Here is a 16,400-nt window from a genome sequence, read left to right as displayed (position 1 = left end):
CAAAAAAATTAGAAATGTTGCTAGCATGACAACAGAGTAGGACACTTCTCTCACAATCCTGAGGGGAGCTTTCAGTGAACTTTTTTAAATATCTGAAACTTCACATGTTGAGAGTGATCCTAACATGAGATAAGTATAATCCCTTTCCAGGCTCTACATGTAGCAAGTTAATGGAGCTTCAAGGAGTTGATGTGAAAATCTTTTTTGATTTGAAGGGATTAAATCAGCTATTTAAAAAGCTAAATATAGGTAAATCCTCTGGAATGGGGACCTTGTTGCTGAGTTTGACAAAGTGCCTTGCCATAAGCCAGCCTTGCCTGTGGTCATTTATGCAGGGGAAACTCTATGGCTTCCTTAGACATTGTTCCTCATCATGGACTGCACGATTGAGCCAGATGGTGCCAAAGGCTGTGGAAAAGTAAATGTTGGACTTACAAACTCAAAATATTACTATTTTATGTTTATGCTTTTCAGTGGGATAACATGTTTAACTTCTTGTCTGCTATGAGTTCTTCATTAGGAATGCAGGAGATGCCTTTCTGCCTTTGGTCTTTCTAATTTATTATCCTGTCACCCACTGTAATCAATAATAGCTGTCTCTGAGGACAGCCATACAAAGAAATTCACAGCAGTGAGATGTGGGACAACATGCCCCCATGAAGGTGCAGTATATCTTAATTAGCTAAAACCTGAAGTATGACGTTTTGTCTACTGCAAAATGTGTTTTTTGCATTAACTATGATTTCTGGATATTCCAAGCCATACAAACACCCAGTCCCCTTTGCTTGCTTAATCACTGTCCGAGTAACATACAATTTGTGATGGTGAGTTCTTTAGTCTGTCTGATCAAGTGTTTGAATCGGAAGGTCTCTCTTTTTATAAGTTCAGAATTTATCACATTTTAAATCAAATATCTCTTGTTCTTGTATTTATGACATAAGAACAATGGAAGTTCTTGATGAACCTTCCTGCTACCATTCACTATGTTGTCATATCACTTCATATTCTTCTTTCTTCATGTCTTCTTTCTAAGGTCAGCAATCCTCTTCATTATGTCTTGCAATATGATTTTTTTTCTCTATTCTAATATTGTTGTATTCTCTCAGGTTTTTTAGGTTTCTCCTGTAATTCTGCAGTCTTCTGAGTGGGGCAAACAACACTGTATCTGGTTTTTGAAAAGATAGCCTACCATTGATATAACAGCATTATAATATTTTGGATATTTATTCTGTATCCCTTTTTTTTGTTGTCTTACCTGTGGTTTCCAAAAATCTGATAAATATTTAACAATGCTTCTATTGTTAAGTTGCCAGATGGCAATACTAGGAAGATGGAGCTTTATTCTCCTGAATTTGATATAAATTTCCATCCCTCTGGATGCAAAGCATTTATGTACAATAATCCAGTTTGTACAATAATAAATTCTGCGACTCCAGATTTTGTAAGTGCACCCCTGCAGCAGGTACATTATGACAAATCATTATTTCCACTAGGACAGTAATTTGTTTTGGAAATTGCTTCAGTTAAGTATGTCCATGTAGGCCAAATCAAACACAAGAAAAGACTTGTTCACATGTACTGTCTTTTTCTCAAAACCACAAGAAAAAGATTTGTAAGGTATTGAGTAGATTTTTTTTTTCCCCATTCAACATGTAGGGGGAAGAGGAAAAGAAACCTCACCTCAGAGTCAGGTACCAGCCCAGGCTAGGGGGCTGTTGTGGCCCTAGCATGGGGAATACTGCATGGTGTGTGAGGGAGGGATGGGACACTGGGAGAACTGCTTTAGCTCTGACCCTGACCTGTGTCTGGGGTGGGGCTGGAGCTGGACCTGGAGCTGCCACAGTTACTGCAGTCTGGCTAGGGCCAGAGCTACCATGTGCTCTGTGTCCTAGACCAAAGCCAGAACCAGAGCCACCAAACTGGGTAAGCAGCAGTGGGAGGATCAGGATGCAGGGGGGAGCAAGTGGCCAGGGCAGCATGCCTGGAATTGGGGAGTGGGGGCAAGTGGCCAAGAATACAGGTGGCCAGGGGGCAAGAACCAGGGGCCTGGATGCAGGGGGAGACGTAATCAGTGTACGGGAAGCTGCTTGCTGTCCTGCTGCTCCCCATCCCTACCACTGCTTTCCCTACAGCAGCCATAGGGAGGGCAAATTTAAGATGACCCTCCAATAATTATATTTTAGACATGGAAAATGATAAATTTAATTATTACAGTCATCTTAAATTTCAATTAGTCTTGGATTTGGGTAAATATAGTAGTTTTGTACTGCTGTAACTATAGATGAGTAAAACCACCTCCAGCGTGGACATGCACATTGGTACAAAGGTGCTTTCTGCTATTTTAGCTTCTTCGTATGCTAGAGGAGTGCTTCCCAGAGTGTGTGTACTGGGGGGAGGGAGGCAGGGGCAAATGCACATGAATTACAGCTGCTGATTCTGCCCATGTGCCCTCCCCTACTTCAGCCAACACCTCTTCATTCCCCGGCTGCCGACTGGTGAGCAAAATCAGCAGCAGTTGGCAGCGGGAGCTGATTCCCCTTGCCACAAGTTCTGCTTACTGGGAGCAGCTGATGTTAGTGGAAAGCAACAACAGCTGAGCTTGCAGAGGTGACATGCGAGAGGGCCTGACCCTGGTATAGAGAGGTGTAAAACAGCAGACTTAGGGAAGCACCATGCTAGCTTTGTATACTTTTAATATCACAGGCATGTCAAGATGTTAGTGTGGAAAAAAAGGTGGGGATGTGCATCTGCTCTTCCTGGGTAACTGCCCACTGTGCACACTCTGACATAAACAGGAGCTGCCCTGTGGTAGCTTAGCCTTCAGTAGGAGAGGCAAGCTGTTCTCAGGTAGTTTTGATCCGTGGGGGCAGTCGCCATGGAGCAGCTGACCAGCTGCATGTCTAGCTCTTGCTTTACCTGTGGTCTGTATGCCTGTCCCCTAAGGAAGTAGGTATCTTTCTATAACAGTTTTTTGACAGTGCAGCTGCCTCAACACCCCTGGTAAACCACACCTGCTAGAAAACCATGATGTAGCCAAATATCTTAGCTCAACTAGTACAAGAAAGCACTTGTATGGACCAGGGCCCCTAGCATCATGCTCAGCTGACCAAGCCTAGGAGCTTGATCGATCAAGGCTCCCAAGTTTATTTGTGAACAAAGCACTTTCTTACCGAACTCGCCTGGAGCCTTCATTCTTTGCCACCTGCCCCTTGATTATTTTGTCATCTACTCAGTACTCCACAAATCTGAAATTGTGCCTGTCTCTGCCACTTGGCCTCTGCTGCCTCCCGTGGCTTGATCCTTTCTCAGAATGAGTGCTGTTCCTACTACCATTGCTAACTGCTTTTCTTCTTACAGCAGCTTGTCTAGCCCTAATGATTTGACTGCTTTCCAGCTGGCAATTCTAGGAAGATACTAATTATTTTGTATTGTATATAAAGCCTCATCCAGCTGGATACTAACCTCACTTGTACAGTAATCTGGCTTTGTACAAAAGCAAAGTTTTGGCAGAAACTTAAAGCTTGGAAACCTGTAGCTTGCTGTATACTCTAATGAGAAATCTGCATTGGTAAAAGGTAGTAACCTACCATAGTTGCAGTGTATACAGAACACGGTCCTACTCAGGTAGCACTGGTTTGTACTGTAGGGACTTAGCCTGGTGTACAGTGGCATTTTATCTCCTTTTTTGTTCTCAGGGACAGAAGCCCATAATTGTAACTCACCACAGCTGTTTAAGCGAACTTTCCGCAGCACAATATTTATCTCACTGTTAAGAGGTGCTAAATATTTTCAGTGGACCAACCACAGACAAGATCTTTAGATGACTGAAATTAAGTCAGGTTCTCAGGCTTTGTCTGAGAATTTTTGCACATATTATAATGAAAAGTTGGCAGATGCTTCAGACTCTCTCACATATTTTGTCTGTTCTATCTGTTAACAGCCTATTGTTCCCAAAATTATTCTAATAAATAAGTTTACAGGGAGGAAGTGAATTGTATAATAATGCAGAAGAACCCTTATTGTTAATGAGAAGCTAAAGGACTCTGTGTCCTTAGCACAATAGGGCCCTCATCCCTAATGTTAGGCATTACTGGAATACAGCTAATAAAACAACAGACTTGGGGAACCAGTCCCTGGTTGCAACAGTTTAATTTTAGCAGAAGCAAATAAGTTTAACAAACAATTGGAGGGATGAAGGTCATATAGCACCTATGTGCTTCTGAAGCAGAGGCAAGTGGAAGAATATGTAAAAGAAGAAAATGTGATTGCAGAGCCCCTGGCCATCATCTCTGAAAACTCATGGGTTCGGGAGAGGTCCCAGATGATTGGAAAAAGGCAAATATAGTGGCCCATCTCTGAGAAAGGGAAGAAGGAGGATCTGGGGAACTACAGACCAGTCAGCCTCACCTCAGTCCCTGGAAAAATCATGGAGCAGGTCCTCAAGGAATCCATTTTAAGCACTTGGAGGAGAAGATGATTAGGAACAGTCAGCATAGATTCAGTCATGCCTGACCAACCTGATTGCCTTCTATGACAAGCTGACTGGCTCTATGGATGCTGCGAGAAGAGCAGTGAACATGATATACCTTGACTTCGCCAAAGCTTTTGATACGGTATCCCACAACATTCTGGCAAGCAAGCTGAGGAGTTATATGTTGAATGAAGGACTGTAAGGTGGATAGAAAACTGGATAGAACAATACCATGCACCAGTACAGACTGGGGTTCGACTGGCTAAGCAGCAGCTCTGCAGAACAAGACCTGGAGGTTACAGTGGACAATGAGCTGAACATGAGCCAACAGTGTGCCCTTGTTGCAAAGGCTAACAGTACGCTAGGCTGCATTGGTAGGTGTGTTGCCAGCAGGTCAAGGGAAGTGATTCTTTCCCTATATTCAGCACTGGTGAGGCCACATCTGGACTATTGTGTCCAGTTTTGCCCCCCCCCCCCCCCCCACTAGAGAAAGGATGTGGACAAATTGGAGAGTCCAGCAGAAGGCAACAAAAATGGCTAGGGGGCTGGGGCATATGACTTATGGGGAGAGCCTGAGGGAACCAAGCTTATCTAGTCTGGAAAAGAGAAGACTGAGGGGAAATGTAATAGCCTTCAACTACCTGAAGGGTAGTTTCAAAGAGGATGGAGCAAGACTAATCTCAGCAACGGCAGATGACAGAACAAGGAGCAATGGTCTCAAGTTACAGCAAGGGAAGGTTAGGTTAGATATTAGGAAGAATTTTTCTCGCTAGGAGGGTAGTAAAGCGCTGGAACAGGTTACCCAAAGATGTGGTGGCATCTCCATCCTTGGAGATGTTTAAAATCTGGCTAGACAAAATCTTGGGTGGGATGATATAGTTAAGGGTGGTCCTGCTTTAAGCAGGGGGTTGGACTAGATGACCTGCTCAGATCCCTTCAACCCTACTTGTCTATGATTCTATGAATAAGCAGAATCTAGTGGAAGGTATGTCAAAATGGACACGCTCTTCCTACACAGATCAAAATCTTAGCCCATGTTTGAATTCTTCTCTTAGCTGATCAAGCTCAGTAAGGCTAAAATGGAAGACCTGATCACAGTTTTCCTTGCCACTAGAGGTGCTGACAGACGTGGGGGGGAAAAGAAAAACACTTTACTGGAAGAAGAAACACATTACTTCGACCTAGCTCCTCAGTGTCTGTATAGATCAGGTGCTTCAGCGGGGCTTGTTGGTGCTTTTATCTAAAGCTAATTCAGTCAGCTATTAGATAAAAGTGCCAAAAAGCTCCACTGAAGCACCTGATCTATACAGACTCTGGGTGAGCCTGGTCCAACTAACACAATACTTGTTCTAGGCACGCACTGGGCTTGGTGTGGGGCTACACAGAGTTGAAAATAAAGCACCTTTTGGCAGGGCCGGTTTACATCTGTAAGTAGCCTACCCGTGTACAAGGAGTGTGCGAAACGGGCCATATTTGATTTGGATCCTGATTCGGCCCGAATTGGGGACAGCGATTCAATTTGTTGGTTCAGAGTAGTCCCGTTTCGATTCGGCCAAATCTGAAGATTTGATGCTGACTTGGAGAATCAGCAATTTGGCCATAGACACAGCTTTAAATGTTTTTTCTACATACCTCGAGGTACCAGTCATGGCCTGTGAATGCTGTGATGGTGAGGCGAATGGAGCGTCCCCCGGGAGAGTAGCCCCCCCCCCCCCCACATGCTCAGCAACAAACCATGGCTTGGCAATTGGCTGTGGGAGGACCCTGGGTGCCTTCCCAGACCCAGGAGGCACCAGTCACTGAATTGGGCCAAATCAAAGCAGCAACTGAAGCTTCGCACAGCCCTAATGTGTACTCTCTAGATAAAATGGAATGGGAAGGAGCTGGAAAGCTGCGTGGCAGAGATGCAGTGATGGGATCGGGATGTAGAGCTGAGAAAAGGCAGTACTGAGGTATTCCATAGATGTACAGTAGTGAGGCCTGCAGTCAGGAGCTGAGAAGGGGCAGGCTTGCTTCCTGCCACAAGTGAACAGTTACATCCAGGGGTTGGTGGCAGAGAGTGTGTTGGCTGGTCGCAGGCACACGCTCATGCACATGGGTGCAAGGATGGAAGGTTTTAGAAAGGCCTGGCCAAGTGCATGATGTTCTCTCTCTCTCTCTCTCTCTCTCATTTTATGTGATTGTCTCAATCTCTCTGTCTTTCATTATCTCCCTCAGAGCTGTTACCTGGGAAGAGACTGCCCAAGTTAAAAGTTTATTTAACATGGTAAAGAAAAAAATAAAAATGTTTCTTACAGGTGCTGCCTTAATTAGTATTCATATGCCAATTTTTATTTTATCTTCCAGATATATCTTGTTTAAATTTAGCCTTGTTTAACCACTAAATGAACTTCAAATGACCTTTTGCAAGACGTTTAACCTAGTTTTCCACCCCCCTATTCTTTCTTGAATTTTCTAGAATGGCTCACACCTTGCAGCATCCTCTGACCTGATCATTTCTTTTGCCTCTTCTTCTCTTACCCAAACTTTGACCTAAAAAAGCAGTTCTACTGTGACTCTCAGCTTCAGCCCTGCTGGGCAGCCAGTTGTTAAAAGTGTAATGTTCATTTTTCAAGGCTGTTGTTTCCCTCATGGTATACTGTTCATAGATGGATAACCCCATACCATTCTTCAAGGCCCATTTCATACCAACCCAGACAGGTATATGCTATTCATCCCTACCTCACTTCTTCCTGCTCAGAGAAAAGGTTAACCCCTTCAGGTCCAGTGGGAAACAGTACACAATTAGGTGAGAAAACAATACACATAACAGTTCATAGACATCACAAATATTTCTGCATTCTCAACAGACGTATTCTAGCTTTGCTGCTCTGAAGTTTCTCTGCTTTTGGACAGATGCGGCTGTGACGGTCATGGCTTCTCATTCTGCTTTGCGATATTCAGCAGTTTTACTGAGTTTGTTCCCCACCACAGTACCCATGCTGTGTCCCTTGTAAAATTATCCGGAGGGAGGAGCAATGCAATATGGGATGCCTGTAGGACCAAGCAGATCCATGGCACAGAGTGCTTGGTGTCCGCACATAACACCAAGTGCACTAGTTCAAAATAATACTCAGTTCTCCATGGACTGTTCCAGGTGGCTTTAAATCAGTTTATCAGTCTTGTGTTCAGGTTTAAACAACATTTAAACCAGTCTATGTGTTGTGCCTGTGCATGCCCCTAGGCATTGTCTGGATGTGAGAAACCAGAGAGAAGTTGGAGACAAGGGTGTCACCTAGGGTATGAACTAAAGTGACAGGTAGCTTGATGGGCATGTCCAAAGCAATCAAGAAAGGAAGTAGTGGGCAGGGTGCTGGAGATGACAAGCTAGAGACAAGCTTGATGACAAGGTGATTCAGATGAAGAAGCTTAAATATTCATTGGGAAGGAAAGACTATTTGTAGTAGTGTGTCATACCTATGGGTACTTCTACACTATGCACTGCTACTGCCCACCTATTCCTGCTTCCACATGCCAAACACCAAAACTTGGTTCCCCTAGCTAGTCTTAAGCATAATGTTGGCCAAAGTTTTGGGATGCCTCAGCATGGCCTCACCCCCATGTTTCCTGGGTTTTGGTGCATCTGAACAGGAGCAGGTAGGCAGGCAAGGCTTAGGAACAGGTGCTCCTGGCAGTGGCAGGGCTGTGGTGTAAGCATGCACTATGCATGGTTTACAAACAAATAACAATTGCATTTGTGTTGGGGATGAGTTTTTTTCCAGAGAAAAGGTGTCCTGGGAGAGGAAAAGGTGCTAAAGACAGTTCTCTCTGGGAGGCCTACAGCAAGCTGAGGGGAGGGAAAGAGGAGGGTCATTGAGGCCCTTACTTGAAGGAATAGTTAGGGAGAAAGACCAGAGTAGAATCAGCCAAGGACAGACACGAGTCAGAGGACAACAGTCCAAGTGCTGTTGACAGTGCTGAAGACAGCTGATAGGTTACAGAAGGTGAAGACAAAGTACTAGTTCTATTCTTGAGTGAAGATGAAGTCAGTGGAAATTTTGGTGTCGACATATTGGGCTTATTTAGTTTAAAGAAGAGACAACTGAGTGGGGATTTAATAGGAGCCTTCAACTACCTGAAGTGTGGTTTCAAAGAGGATGGAGCTAGACTGTTCTCAATGGTGGGAGATGACAAAACAAAACAGATGATCCCCCCCCCCCCCCCCCCAAATGGCTGGGTGGCACCTGTGCAGCCCGCAGAGGCGTGCCACTGTCCTCGCCTCCCCGGTCCTGCTCCTGGAAGCCGGTGCAGAGTGGTGGGTGGCAACGCTTCATCCCCACCCGCTGACGTGTACCCCCTATGACTGTTCCAAGTACCCCCAGGGGACAACCCCTGTTATAAAATATAAGAAAGACAAGCACACATAATTACAGTATTCTTAATGAGAACAAATATTTAAAGGATGCTGGAAAACTAGCCAGTTAAAAGAATGACAGATTGCCAAACGTTACAGTGACCGGTTGGGTGCGTTCATTGGTAAGACCGGATGGTCTCTCTTTCATAGATCCCTTTTGTTTCCAGCCTTTATGGAACCCCATACAGCTGAAGGATTTTTCTAAGGAACAGAATAACAAAACATATTTCACCACTGTCATTTTGGCATTTGAGCAGATGTTAAGGAAATAACAGTTCTGGTTATAAAACCAAAGCTCATATTTGAGCAGCTGAGTAACTAGGAGGTGCTAGCCCAATTCATAATGTTTTTTCATTTAGTAAACAGTGCTTTGCACTGCTACAGTATTGATTATGTTCACTTTGAACTAACGCAGCTTTGCTTTGCTGCTTGATGACGTTTTCATCGTTTCCTAGTGCTGCCTGAATTAGCATTAGGTAAATGTCACAAGCAACTTTAGAGAAAATTGTAAACAAGCATGGAGTTTACACTGTGGCATGAAATGATCCTATATTGAGCTTTGTTTGTAATCTGGAGCGTTGGTTGATTAAATATGTAAAGCATAAATTATGTTTTCTGAGCAAAAGAGCAGAGAATTGTTTTAGCTTTTTTAATCACATTGAAAACTACCAGCTGCTTATTATTAAAAACAAGACACTTGTTGACTACACTCATTTTTCATTAAAGCTAAATTCATTTATAATTAAACGTGTTCAGCTGACAGCACTTTAAAGTGAAGCCCTGTGTGTTTCCATAGAACAAGTCGTGCATTGACAACGGGCTAAATAAATTTCACCACATTAATGAGCCCTTGGGTACAATGTAAACAAGTAGGAGGGAAGTTTGCCCTTCTTGCCAATTCAATCTCTTCCTTTTTGGGGGGATTATAAGCATTGTTTATTGGGATGAAGTCAGTAGGAACTGACAGAGCCCTTGAGTTCATTGCCCCCAGGCCAGCAATCAACCTTCAAAGGAGATTGCCTTCAACAACTTGTTTTATTTGATTTATATGCCACCCTTTCCAACAAGGCTGAGAGGCTTACAGTAGAGATGCAGAATACTTACAAAGCAGGAGAATAACTTAAATGGGAACTTCAATATCGAGATATAGAGCCAGCCCCTAAACAATGTCTCAGACTAGCTTTTTGTGAAAAACGCCTGTCTAAATAGGAAGGTCTTACAGCTCTTCTGAAAGACATCCAGGTTTGGGCTCTGCCGGACTTCAAGAGGCAAGGAGTTTCAGAGCTGAGGGGCAAGTGCTGAGACTACGCAACCTCCCATGCATTTTTACCAAGCAAACCTGGCTTATTGCTAGTACTTGCAGAAGGTTACTCTTGGCTGACCTTAGGATTGGCGATGGGCTATAAGGGAGAGTGGTGGGGGGGGGGGGTCCCTTAGAAATGCAGGGGCCCCACCTGCACCTTAAATTATGCCCAGAAAGCTACTGGGAGCTAGGACAGACTCTACCCACTGGCATCACCTCTGTTTTATCTGGATATATTTAATTATTTCACCTGCATCCACAGGCACCAACTTTTATTTTTGCCAGGTGTCTTTATAAACCATGAGTTGTTAAACAAGTCTCATTCAACCACTTGCATCACTTTGTCCTTGCTCGGGTCATTTCATACATAAAAATTATGAAAATGTCACAGAAGTAAATAAAAACCATTTGAAAAGGTACTGTAAGTGCATATATTGATCAAATTTATTAAATGATGTACAGCCAATTTGCTTCAAGCACTAACCAAAAGTTTTAATTAAAATGCATTTCTGTTTAAACAAGGAATTCAAGGGGCCTTATAATTATGCCCTAACAAAAGGATTTTAATGGAAAATGTCAACATTTAACTTGCATGAGTGACATAATGCTGTTCAGGATTGATGTTTCCTTGGCCATGTTGATTGAGTAGAAATTGGAAAGCATGAGGAATAAAAAAATGCTGAAGCAGAAACCCATCTGCAGATGAATGGCTTTATTCAGTCATTTAATTCAAAGCCTTTTTCCTGACTAATTAAAGGTATTGCCCTAATTTCACAGGGAGTAAGGTGGTGCCTACTCCACTGCAGGAGGCAGCTGGCCTCTTTATCATTAGAGGCTTGAGAAAAGCCAGTAGCACTGCTGAAAGGTATCTTTTCTTTACTTCCATGCTTCAGGCACCTGATGTAGCCATTGCCTTCCCTCCCTCAACCTGTTCCTCTCTGTTTTTGTTAGAGCCTATAAGATCCTACCACCATTTTCTTCATTTTCATGTTGCAGGCTCCACGTAATAGCTTTTCAGTTGGCTAAGATGGAGAGTATTTTCTTTGCACTTTGCAAAACCCCTTTCTATGCTATTGAGTAAAATCAGGCACCACTGCTCGGCACATGCGAATGCAGTTTCTGTTGCCCTCCTGAGCTCTGCTAGCCCAGTTATGAATGTATGTTTGGGGAAGTGTGTTGGGTCTCTCCACTGGCCTGCTCATCCTTCATGCACCCTCCCTGCTCCACAAAGTCTCTGAATGTTATGTTGCCCAGCGAAGGATCACCTGGCTTTGTTAGCTCAATCTAGAAAACTAGGTAATGACCTCCAAGGCATCCCTGCTCCCTGTTTGCTGTGTCTGTCGAGATGCACTCTACATACCAAAGAGCCAGCTGCCATCCTGATTCACCCTGCTGTTGCCCTAGGTGCTAGGGGGGGCCAGTAATGCCAAGAGCAACTCTGTCCAAGAGTGGTGTAAATGTGACAAGACCTCCTGTTGCTGCCGATCGTCGTAGCTGAATCTGGCAAAGTTTGGAGGCGGCAGAAGCTGCCAGACTTTACCATAACTCATCAACCTGAGCTTTGAACACCATTTGCCCATGAGGAGGGGGACTTGGCATAAAGTAGTTAATGTGGGACATGACATCTGAAAGTTTTTTCACCTGCATCCGCACAGGGTGTTGCCACAAAAACTGGACTATATGTACCTTTTAGTTGGCTGGGGAGGTTAACAGTAGATATCCAGGCAGAACTAAGCATGCAAGGGCACCAGCAGTTTCCCAGGCTAGATGCCAATAGCCCTGTGGCACGGAGCAAGGGGAGGAGAGAAAGCGGGGAGAAAAGACAGAAAAGGAGGGAGAGGAGAGAGAGGGAGGGAGAGGGGGGGAAGAAAGCAGGGAGAAGAGAGAGGGTGGGACAGATGGACACACACACAGAGCTGGAGGAGGTGACACAGAGCCAGAGGGAGAGGAAAGAGAAGCTGGAGGCAGAGAGAAGGGGAAGGAGGGAATGGCAAAGAGAGTGCCAGGGAGGGCAAAAGAGCGGAAGTGATACAAAAGCAGCACCAAGTCACTTTTTTTTTCCATGAGGTATCAGTGTTTTTTAAAGGAGTAAGGTGCCCCTGCCCAGCAGTTTCCCAATGAAGACAGAGGATCGTGCAGGGCTGTGCAACATTTTAATCTAGTCCTGAATGACCTAAAACAGGTGTGAACAAACTCAATGCCAACTGCCCAGCAAATAAACCAGCTTGTTCTTGTGGAAGACATGCTTTTAATGTCGCAAGCCCAGCTAGGCCACCACATTATTAGCTACTTTTCAACAATATTGGGTGAAATCAAATCAAACTGGGAAATCAACACTGCAAAAATCCAAGGCACTCATTTTTTGGGAAACAAAAGGAAGAACCGTGTGTGTGTGTGTGTGTGTGTGTGTGTGTGTGTGTGTGTGTGTGTCTTTCACCTTGAAATGGATTTTAAGACTCAAACCTGCAATAAACACATTGAACACATAAGCATGGAGCACCTCGCCAGCCATCCACCTAGTCCCACACCCTTCCCCAACCCCCCCGCCAAGACGCTCAGGTGATGTTTTATCAGCACCAACAGCGTAAAGCGCTACAGCAAAATCCACTTTTGTATGGAGGAGACCTAGGGTGCACTAAACATTGCCCTCCTCCATGCGCCACCACACTGGTGATTCCCCCATTCATTGTGGGGAGCATCCCCCTGCCTCTCCCTGCATTAGCTTTTTCTGACACCCTGCCAGTCAGCTTTTCTCCCCCCACTTGATCCAGCTTTTTTTGCCCCTTCCCCCCCCCCTCAGTAGTTGTTCTGCCCCCCCCCCACCCGGGGCCAGGTTTGTCTCCCCCCCCGCCCTTCAATCGATTTTTTTTTTTTTTTCAGCCACCCAGGCCCCCAGCCACAAATCAGCTTTTTTTTTTTTCTATATCTTTTCCCCTGAACCAGCTTTTTGTGCCTCACCCGCAACAACTCTCCCCACCCCAACCCTATCTGGGCCCCCCCCCAACCAAGAAAAGCCCCATCAGCTTTTCACAATGCCCTCCCCCCAGTCAGCTTTTCTGCCCCCACCCCTCCACAAGCACGTGTTTCTGTGCTGTCCTCTCTCTCCCTGCCCCCTCCCCGCCCCAATGGCATCAGCTTTTTCTGCCACCCCCCCATCAGGATATTTTGTTCCTGCCCACCCCGGCCCAAATTTAGCTTTTTCTCCTCCCAACCCCATACCAATCAGATGGTGTTTTTTGTTTCTTTTCCCCACCCCCACCAATCAGTTCCTCCCCCACCACTATTCAGCATTTCTCCCCCCACCCTTGGGTATTTCTATGCCCTCCATCAGCTTTTTCTTCCCCCTGCTGCATCAGCAGGTTTCTGCCCTCCCACCCTAAAGTATGAATTAGCCTTTTCTGCTTCTCCCCACCCCCACCAAAAAAAAAAAAAAAGTTAGTTTTTTTCTACCCCCCTACCCCTGCCTCCCCAAGTCAGTTTTGTCTGCTCTACCCACCAGTTTTTTTAATGGTTTCCCCCCCCCCCCCCCAACACACACACACACACCTATGCACCAGCCTTTTCTACTGCCCCCACCAGTTCCCCATTAGCTTTTTCTGCCCCACCATTACATTTTTTTTTTTCCCCTCAAACTTGGTTTTGGCAGCTCCCTCCCCATGATCAGGTTTTTCTGTATACAGCTCTCTATGCCCCTCCCTGCCCCCAAAAAAACAAACCCCAAAAAAAAAAAAACAACTCAAACTGTCTGGCCCTTGGCTTCTGGGCAGATTTTTCTACTCCAATTCTTTTTTTTTTTTTTTTTTTAAATGCTCCCACAGCAGCTTTTTTTTTCTGCCCTCCCCCAAGCTTTTACTGCTGCCAGCCACAGGGCAGTTGGCTCATGAAGGGAGGGAAGGGGGTATTACATTGTGTAATGAGCTGATGCTATATGTTAATGAGCTCAATTAAGAAATGTAATTTATTTGCTAACACTTACAGTCCAGTCCTGCTCCTGCACGCATGCGCGCGCACACACACACACACACACACACACACACACACCAGTCCCCTGGAGGTGCAATTGCCCCCCCCCCCCCACCAAGCATATTTAGGAAGAGTATGTGCTTGTGTGCACAGTATATGGGAGGACCTTGTTCATTCTTTGACCCCGGGGGGGGGGGGGGGGAATGGAGCACATTATGTTTTCAAACTTGTTTGCATTTTTGTATCAACACCCCTCCCCCCCCCCGCCCCCCAGTGGCTGGATGCCAGATGTGGAGCAGTGTACCCCCCCAGCTGTTCAGCTGGGGGGTGGGGAGGGCATGCAGCCGGCCATGGAGCCATGGGAAGGTAGGGGGAGGGTGGGGCAGTCATGACCAGCGGTAGCACCTGCCACATGCAAGCATCCCTCCATTTCCCCCCCCTTGCTTCCAGCCAGACGGGCAGTGCCTGCATGGCAGCACAGGATGCTGTGTGGTGGTGTTCCCTCCTCACCTGCCTGCCACGTACCCCCTAGGGCTGTCTCATGTACCCCTGATTGACAACCCCTGTACTGGGCCAATGAAGGAGGGCAGTTTAAGAAAAAACAAAAAACCAAAAGCCAACAACAACAAAACCCCTTCCTACTGCTCCATGCTGTGTCAGGGCAGGTGTGCTATTTATTTATTTATTTTTGCTGTTATTTTATATTGCTTCATTTTATGCACTTATGTTCAGTTTTACTTGTGCTTAAGGTGTAATTTTTATTGTACTTTCTCTTGATAGCCACAAGTCCTGTTGTCCTGTATCATTTCACACATTTTAGTGTTCTTTCTACCTTCCCCTTTTCCTCAAAGCTGCAAGTAAACTACTCTTCCAGTGGGTTCTTTTCCAGTAGTTTTATGCCAGCAGCTGGTGCTGTAATGGTTGCTGCTGATCTATGACAGACACTGTTGCATAGGGCTGACCCACGCAACCTTTTCTATTACCCAACTTCCATGCAGTATGCTTCACATGGCTTTCCCTTCCCCAGCACACACTTTGTGAGCATTTTCTGTGGTTGGTTTCCTTTGCTGTGCTGATGGCAGCAGGAACACAGCCATTTCAGCAGCAACAGTTGCTGCAGTGCTCATATTTCCTGCCCACAGGGACAAGGCAAGAGAAGTGACAGCCAGAACAGCACAAAGAAAACATACCTGGCAAAGGAATACTTTGGTTTTCGTGATGCAATGGCATGGGGAGTGTGAATAGGTGAGTAGGACATATAGCCCAGTGTAATTTTGCCTTCTCTATTTCCAGTGTGTGAATGCCTTCCCCACTGCCAGCTCTGGAAGAGCCAAGAACCCACCGCAATCTCAGCAGGTCTGAAAGATGAGATGCAGGCACAGTTCCCTGTAGCTCTGGCTGAGCAGGAGCAGGCTGCAAACAGGGCCACCATTGGCTTGCTGTAAGGAGCGCCCCAGTCCCTGGCTCCTGTTGCTCAATCCTCCATCAGAGGGCACTCGGGCTTTCACTTCCCCTTAGGGTCGGTGGGTGCGGCAGGCAGGAGCATGCAGCCCCTACAGCTGTGCACAACACTTCTGGAGAGCAAGGATGGTCCTCACCAAGCCCAGCCCTTCAGTGCCCAAGAGTACGGCAGAGACTGGCTGAGCCTGATTTGGTTTGTCCTTGAAGCTGCCAACAGACTTCCACTGCCAGGAAATAAGCAAGATCCTTTTTATTCAGCTGCTCCTGGTTTGCTTAGCAGTTGTGCTGGCAGCAGTCCTGTAGGAAGCTCTAGCTGTAAAAGAAAGAGTTGAAACCCCCTCTCCCTTCCTCCCCTGCAGTTATATTTTAAGCTGGTGGTGATGCAGAGACTGCTGTTTTGGAGGTGCTGTTGTTCACCAGACTCCATGTGCCAAGCACATCCTTTCTTCTGTTGCCTTGGTGCCAGGCACCTAGATAGCTGCCTAGCCGGTAGCTGTACTTCACTGCATCTTTCCTAGATGGGACTGACAGCTAAGCATAGACCAAGTCCATAAACCAGGGCTGCCAATTCACAACTTGAGAGTCAGACCTGAAAACCCCCCCACAGAATTAGGCCCCAAAGCACTAGTTTAAAAAAACAAAGCTAGATTACCAACGGGGACTTAAACAAACACCTTTTAATGAGAGAAACTGCGGTGGGAACATAACATATATAACATACATAAACCAGGGGGTATAGGGGACACTACAATACCCTGAGCGGATGGGATTCAATAAAGGTTAGGCATTCACGTTCGTAGACATATTCA

At 45.6% G+C, this 16,400-nt stretch overlaps 1 protein-coding gene across 2 annotated transcripts in view; it reads left to right on the top strand.

The window, feature by feature from the left end:
* The window catches only part of GK (glycerol kinase), a 358,525-nt gene that overhangs the window by 327,302 nt on the left and 14,823 nt on the right, over positions 1 to 16,400 (top strand). The window contains exon 20 of one of the 2 annotated variants that reach the window (XR_002089913.2): positions 15,273 to 15,375. The exons of the other annotated variant lie outside the window; for it this stretch is intronic. The gene's annotated coding sequence lies outside the window, so the exon portion shown is untranslated. The remainder of the gene's footprint in view (positions 1 to 15,272; positions 15,376 to 16,400) is intronic. 2 annotated transcript variants of the gene reach the window in all.

This window comes from Alligator mississippiensis, chromosome 1 (genome assembly GCF_030867095.1).
Source record: "Alligator mississippiensis isolate rAllMis1 chromosome 1, rAllMis1, whole genome shotgun sequence".
In the NCBI taxonomy this organism is placed as follows: domain Eukaryota; kingdom Metazoa; phylum Chordata; order Crocodylia; family Alligatoridae; genus Alligator; species Alligator mississippiensis.
Note: the sequence above shows the minus strand (reverse complement) of the source record. Positions and strands in the feature narration are given on the sequence as shown.